The sequence below is a fragment of the Mastigoproctus giganteus genome, chromosome 13 (genome assembly GCF_048544385.1).
Source record: "Mastigoproctus giganteus isolate SK-2022 chromosome 13, ASM4854438v1, whole genome shotgun sequence".
In the NCBI taxonomy this organism is placed as follows: domain Eukaryota; kingdom Metazoa; phylum Arthropoda; class Arachnida; order Uropygi; family Thelyphonidae; genus Mastigoproctus; species Mastigoproctus giganteus.
Genome location: NC_143587.1, coordinates 137,213,419 through 137,219,418, shown reverse-complemented (window position 1 = coordinate 137,219,418; position 6,000 = coordinate 137,213,419). Strand labels below are relative to the sequence as shown.

The 6,000-nt window shown below is 33.1% G+C and overlaps 1 protein-coding gene across 2 annotated transcripts in view; it reads left to right on the top strand.

Annotated features, from left to right (window-relative positions):
• Positions 1–1,715: 1,715 nt before the first annotated feature.
• Positions 1,716–6,000, top strand: part of LOC150076469 (uncharacterized) — a 43,495-nt gene continuing 39,210 nt past the window's right edge. The window contains exons 1-2 of one of the 2 annotated variants that reach the window (XM_090387145.1): positions 1,716–1,771; positions 2,827–2,914. The gene's annotated coding sequence lies outside the window, so the exon portion shown is untranslated. Of the gene's footprint in view, positions 1,772–2,252; positions 2,915–6,000 lie in introns of those variants that run through there. The other variant, XM_090387144.1, reaches the window with a different exon arrangement.

Sequence of the window (6,000 nt, the reverse complement as noted above, 5' to 3'; positions counted from 1 at the left end):
TTTTTATTCGATCCAGTTTTGGAAAAGATAGGTGATTTTTCAGAAAGGTGTTGGAATATGCTTAGCAAGAGCCACAACCTCTCAAAATTATATAGAAGAGTGGAAAACGAAAGGAGAATGCAGGTATAAAAGGAAGAACAGAGCTTCCAGTGTGCAGCAAATAACTGAAATTTTCAATTTTGGTAAAAAAAAAAAAAAAAGCCAATTTTGAACCGAACTTAGCGGTGAGAGCTGAAGAATCTAGTATTTATAGTCGTATGCGAATAGGAAAGCCACTTAGTTCTGTAAATAATTGAAAGATTCGATTGAAGTGGTGCTGCCAATACCAGGACTGAACATTGGAAAAAGATCATGTGGCCCGAAGAGTCTTGATATATACATTTTTTTTTTTTTTTTTAGTAGTTTGAAGTGGCATCATGTTATGGAGTGTGGTCTGTTGGTACAGACTGGGTTGGCTCATACAAAGGTCTTGCTAACACTAATGAATATCTTTTTATCTTGTCGGACGAAATTCATCCTTCAATTCTTATTTCTACTGCCCGGATTGCGAAAGATTCTTTCAAGATGGCAGATAACTATCCACCGTGTAAAATGCTTCGAGGAACATTTCGAAGATTTCCAACATCTACCTTGGTGTACAGATCTCAATTCAATTGAGAATGTGTTATGTTGGTAAGGGCAGTTCCGCTTCTCAGTTCTTTACTGAGCACAATTCAGCAGCTCACATGGATGCAAGATAGCTTATGTGGTTTCTCATTTTTGGCCAGTGAATATATTTATTCTGTATTATATTTTTTAAAGTATTCTAACATTTATCGGGTTGATATACAGTATTATTCTGTGTTTATTTGTCATTATGTATTACATTTTATTACAATGTAATATGTATTACATTTTATATAAGGACACGAACTCCGAGGATTAAGGGTGCCGTCAGTTTAGTTGATCCATTTAAAGCTTCAATCAGATCTCCTCTCAGATGCCTAGTTTCCAAAAAAGGTCTGTAAATCGTATATAAACATAGGACTCAAGTCTTTCTTGACCAATCTGAACCGTTGAATAATCTTGTTGCTCCTCTCTACATCATTTCAGCAGGTCTACATCCTTCATAAAATTAATCTTCCAAACCTACATTTCGTATTCAAGATGTAGCCTAACCTTATAAAATGGGATAATCATCTCCTTGCCCCTACTAGAAATAATTTTTCTATATCATTGACAGAATCCCCAGGAAACCCCCCCCCCCTGGTATCCTGTTGCACTGCTTAAAGAACATATTAATCAGTCAAAATTGATGCATTTGTGCAAATTTTTTTTTTCTGTTAGCTACATCACGTAAACAAATTAACGTTTGATTTTCACGTTAGTTTTTGGAGGATACAGACTTTTGTGAATTGATGGAAGTTAACTCCATCAATTAACCTGAGTGTGCATAAATTCAAATTGAGAAAAGACAGTTATAGAGTAAATGTGCGGAAATTTGCCTTTAGCTATCGGGTAGTTGATTGCTGGAACAAACTTCCGTCTGTCGTTGTGGAAGTTGATAGTTTAAATAAATTCAAGGAGGAACTGGACAAACGTTTAGAGGGAATTATTATTATTATTAGCCATATGGTGCAAGAAAGCCTGAGGCTTATGCTGCACCAGCCAAAAAAAAAAAAAAAAAAAAACATAAAATAAAAAATCCCGAATTACGCTGAGAGAGAAAGAGAAAAGTAGAAAGGAATCACCAAGAAAGAGAAGAATGATGATATCCAGCTCAAGACCCTGGGTATGCCAAACTCATGCTCACCAGATGTGAACCCCTGGAGAAAAGGGTGTTTAAAATGTTTTTTTTTTTTTTGGCTGATGCTACGTAGGCTTGCTTTCTTGCATCACATCTTCGATTACTACTGCTGCTACTAACGCTAAAGCTAATTTCCTCATTATTATTATTATTAAATCATTTAATTATTAAAAGCCTATTTCATCCAGTGCTGGATGAAACTACGAAAAGCGCATGCTTATATTATAAATTAAACCATAAACTGTTAAAAAACAATTAATGGTTTAATGGGAAAAAATTATTATTATTATTTTAAAATTCGTTCAAATTAGTTTTGAAAATGCACGGATATATTTGTATGTATTATAATATGATAGATAAGTATTGAAAATCTGGCTCTTTCTCCATCTATCGAATTTTCGGGAAACTAAATAATAATTAATTTTTTTCGTAAGAAAAGCATCGTTCCTGTAGCTGCCGAAGTATATTGTGCTAGAATGTTTGAAAGATAATTGGGGAACTTTATTTGTTTGTGCTGCTTTTCAGAGTTATTTTTTAATTAGTAAAAATATCTAGTAAAACTTATCGCGTGATTTATTATGTGCACCACGACAAATATTCAGTGTGTATCACTTAGACAACACGGAATTAAATATCTTACCCACTTGAGATTTATGTGTTGGTTTTAGTTAGATAATATGTTGAAACTTGATTTAATACAATTTGCACAAGTCTTGAAACACATGTAAAAAAAAAAAAAAAAAGGTATGATTCTACAAAACATTTCCAGTTTCCATTAGGACAGCTTTCAGCCTCTGTTATATTCATTTTTAACATCTGAAACAGTCTTCCCAAAGAGATATAATATCTTGTTGTCCTCTTTAGTATGTCATTTGCATGTTGACATTCACACTGAGGAAAAATGTATACGTGTTGGAAGTGAGAAGTTGATAATGAATTGATGTTTGTTATTTATACTAATGTGCATTTGTTGTTGAATTATAATCCATCAGGTGTTTCCGTCGAGCAGGTTTTGACGCATCCTGTGGTAATCTTTTTAGGACGATTCCATGATGGCCAACTGCAAGACACTTTTCAAACTAATATGTGGCAATAGGCAGATTTGATATTTATATGGAACCTAAAAAGGTGAGTTCAATAACTACATCGTTGTATTCAAAATGTATTAATATGCTAGTTCATCTATGATCCTTATATAAAGAAATACAGACAGTGTTTATAGGTGATCACTAAGCACTTCCGTAAATCACCACTTCCCATCCTTTACACTGCACAATTCTTTAAATTTTTTTTGTTGTTTTTCTTCCCTCTCTCACTGCTGCTGAAAAACCTAAACGACTTGCAAACCCATATTTTAATAACCAGTAACATCAGAAATCTTACTTTGTAGGGACTAGAGGTATATAGAATTTAACTTCCCCTCCCCCATCCTAAATGAAATATATTTATAGCAACAGAACTACAATTACAAGATATAACTAGGTATAAAAAGTTAAGTCAGCTTGCTATAGTGGGCTTTTCTATTATGCACCTGACCTCAATAATTCCATAGCCAGGTGGGTAGGAGCAGCAGTGCGTAGCACATGCTTCTTGATTAGACCGGGGTTCGAGCCCATGACCACCAAATACGGAGGATGTGGAAAGGTCAGGGAATGACCACCACATATCCCCGTAGCAATATGGCCTTAGTTGCTAATGCTCCTAAAAACCAAATAACAACAACAACAATCAATAATTCCAGAAAAAAATGCCAACAGAAATTTAAAATCAGTACAGTATTGACATTTTGATTGTATTTTTCTTTGATGAGACTACTGTTTTTAATCTTCTGATTCTAATATTTGCATAGGTCATGACAGTGAAATTATTCTTGTAGGAATGTAATTCTTTATTTCTCATTCCATCCCTGAACTCTTGTCTCAACCTTGGTTTTTCCAATAAACATTATGCGATTGTTCAAGATAAGAATACAGCAATGTGACTATTGGCTCATATCCATATTTTCACTTTCATTTTCTATGTACATTAAATCTTGCTTTTTATTTATTAATAATTTGTTTGCGAGTTTTTAATAAATTCAAACTATGTTGATATGGTTAAGAGTCAGAAACTTTCTTCTTGTCAGGATGAAAGTCAAGCTTTTCATTTCCTGTCGCTGCTATCGATCAAACTTCTTTCCATCCATACTTCCATCTGTGTTGCATTCTGATGGTTCTACTGCATCCTCATCTAAAGATAAAGCTGATTTATAGGATCTCAGTTTTCCTCTAATTCTTTCATTGAGGAAAAGTTAGATGGTAAAGCTTGATAAATTTCTCCTCCTCCCAAATTGAATCTCTTCCATTCAATGCTTCCCTGTTTTTTTCCAATTAGCAGACATTAGATGAGATGAATCTTGAACAATAATGAAACCATGGATTTTTCCTGTCCTGATGGCATTTTTCTACTTGTTCTTAAATGTCATACTCAAGAATTAACTCCACTTCTGTGTTTCCCTTTTACACTTATTTCATAGGTGTTTTTCATTTGGCATGGAAATAGAAGTCTTAATTTAAAAATTTTAACTGATAAATCAGAAGTTCTACATTTTTGCTAGCAACAAAGCCCACAAAACTGGGTTCCCTGCAAGGCAGATTGTGTTTATTTATAACTATTATATAAAAATTTCAAAAGTAAAAAACAAAGACAAAAAATTTGAAAAATTAGAAAAGAAAAAACAAAATCAAAAACTCCAAAATAATATAAAAAATCCTGTTCAGAAGAATCATAGAAATTCCCATACAGGATCGATTACATATATTCTTGTGTGATTGCCCTTTTTGTTTGTTGGACAACAGCAGAACAATGAGACTGCAACCAAGTTTGGACATAAAAATTTAGACTCCATAATTCTAATGGTGGACTGTGTAGTTTAATAAACAACAAACTTGCCCCATGTTCGACAAGAATACAGGATCTTTTCTCAGTTAATATTAAATTCATACTACTGAAGCCACACTTGCATTCAGAAGAACTGCAAGCTATAATTTTGGAATAAGTTTTTAAATTTTCCAAATCTGTGGCCGCACTACAACAACCATTTAACTAAATAATCCCTGTAGGCATTCAAAAGTTTTGTGAAAGATAAATTAAAACATTTACAGAGAGATACTATTTCATTTTCTCCAAATCCAAGATCAATTTTAGATGGCCATTTGCTTGGCTCAAGAATTTGCAACTCTTTTATAATGTCTGAAGTTGAAATTCCTTCAGTAAATTCAGTAGAATCTGTACTAACACTCAGCCTATGCTTCATATTATTAATAATACTGTTTAGAAATTGATTTCTATGATTTAATGTTACTTTGTTATTGTCCATTAATGTTACTGAAAATAATTGCATTTTTTCAATAGCATCTGAGGCTTCTAACAACTTTTTTTCATTTTGAGAACCTTTTAAAAATTCCAAGTAACGAATTGTATGACGAATCAATTTGTCTGCATGTACTATTGTCTTATATCTTTTTTGCAATGACTCTGAAAGAATCGATAGCTCAAACAATACATCTTACATCAGGGCTAAATTTAGAACAAATTGTTTGGATGAAATTCATTTATATAATCCGTTGAACATGGACTGTTTCGGTTGTTATCTTTACTGGCATTTTCAAAATGATGGCATAAAGATGCAAAATTTTGCCAAACTGCTGATATGGTCCTAAAGAAGCTGGCCACCCACCTTTCATTAAATACCCATCCAATCCTTTTAATTTCTTCGCCAATGCTGGTAGTGCATGCTTCTATTTCTCTCTGGTTTTTTGGAGATTGACTACAGCTTGTCCATAAATATTTGAAAATGGTTAATTCCGTGAACTTCTGATATTGGATCTCCAACTCAAGCCGATGGTTTAAAAAATGCCACATGATCAAATTTGGATATTTTTCTAATAAGTTATTTCTAACTCCAGATTTTCTGCCCAACATAACACTTGCCTCATCGCTCGTAAAAGAAATTAAATAGTGTTTTAAATAATTGTCGTCAAATCCGTATTTTTCAAGACATTTTAAGAGGCTCTGTTATTGTGAAAGCTGTTTGATCTGGCAATTCAATTAAATCAAGAAACAAATAATGTGGATCTTTCATTTTATTGGTTTCACATTTTATATAAATAATCATAGTAGATTTCTTGCTTAGATTAGTAGACTCACAGTGAGAATTGATAAGTTTCCACGTA